The sequence below is a fragment of the Echinops telfairi genome, unplaced genomic scaffold (genome assembly GCF_000313985.2).
Source record: "Echinops telfairi isolate 266 unplaced genomic scaffold, ASM31398v2 ScPeMD7_3;HRSCAF=10, whole genome shotgun sequence".
NCBI classification, from domain to species: domain Eukaryota; kingdom Metazoa; phylum Chordata; class Mammalia; order Afrosoricida; family Tenrecidae; genus Echinops; species Echinops telfairi.
Genome location: NW_022103899.1, coordinates 43,745,049 through 43,746,249, shown reverse-complemented (window position 1 = coordinate 43,746,249; position 1,201 = coordinate 43,745,049).

The following is a 1,201-nucleotide window of genomic DNA, read 5'->3' as shown; positions in this document are numbered from 1 at the left end:
CTGCTCCTTCAAAGGTCTTACACTTTAACATCAGCAGAGCAGACACGAAGGAAAACACACAAAGCTGTAGGAAATGGCTCCGAAACCCAGATTCTTGGCTCCTGGTTCTTTGTTTCACCCACCATTGACTCTCCTGGCAACTGTCTAGGAATATTTCAGGAGCACTTGGGTAGAGCCAAGAATGAATCAAACGTCTCTTTTCATAGACCCACTGGTCTGGCCGAGGACTGCAAAGGTCATTCTGTCCATTCCCTAGCCCATAGGCCAGACCACATCAATTCAGTTTGCCCAGTCAAGGGCATCTCCTGTTTCCAAACCTCACCGGAGATGGATTCTACCCTCTCTCTGTCTGCTCTTCCTGCCCTGGTGGTTTTGAGCCTTGGCAGTGAATGCCTGAGACGGGCTGCATTCTTTGGACAGCCTCTTTGCCCTACATATTTGTCAAGTGCTCCCGGGGAGGGAATGCAAGAGGACGCAGAGGCTAAGACCTGTGTGGGTCTGCTGAAACACATTCAGCTTTTTCCATCGGGACTCTCACTTTCGTCTGTCTGGACTACAATGGAGGGAAGTGGTTCCCATTTATAAAGAGTTGAATGCTGGTGTTTAACTTATTGCCATATCAAGCCCAGAAACTCTTGCAGCAGGAATGCATCTCTTTAATTGGGGGGGGGGGAGAAAGAAAGAAAGAAAAAAAAAAGGCTTTGCATTCCATTCCACCTGCCTGCTCAGTCTTCAGAGCCTCTTCCTCTCCTACCCTTTTAAAAAAATTCATTTCTTGCCTCTTGTGTGCATCAGAGGAATGAAGAGGCAGCTTGAGGTTGCTTCCGAAGAATGTATGCACGGATGCGTGTCAGTCTAGCTCAGCTTTGTGTTTTTCTGTCCTCTAGGATGGAGCTTCGGTATTACCCAGACCTGCAAGTAGAAACTCCAAGGGAAACAGTGGTCTTGGTGAAAAGATCCCACCAAAGGAAAGAGTGTTGACCAAAGGCCAAGATGTACTCGATTTTTAAACAGATTATTTATATCAAGTTTTCTATAGGTCTTTGCTTTGGAAGATTGCATTCCTTCTCGATCGCTTCAACTTTCCCTATTCTGTAGGGTGAATTTTTAGAGTGAAGATCCCCCGTGTCACAGAACCTGGTTAAGCAATTGGGGGCTAACAAAAGGGCCAATAATTTGAGCAGACCAACTGCTACATGAG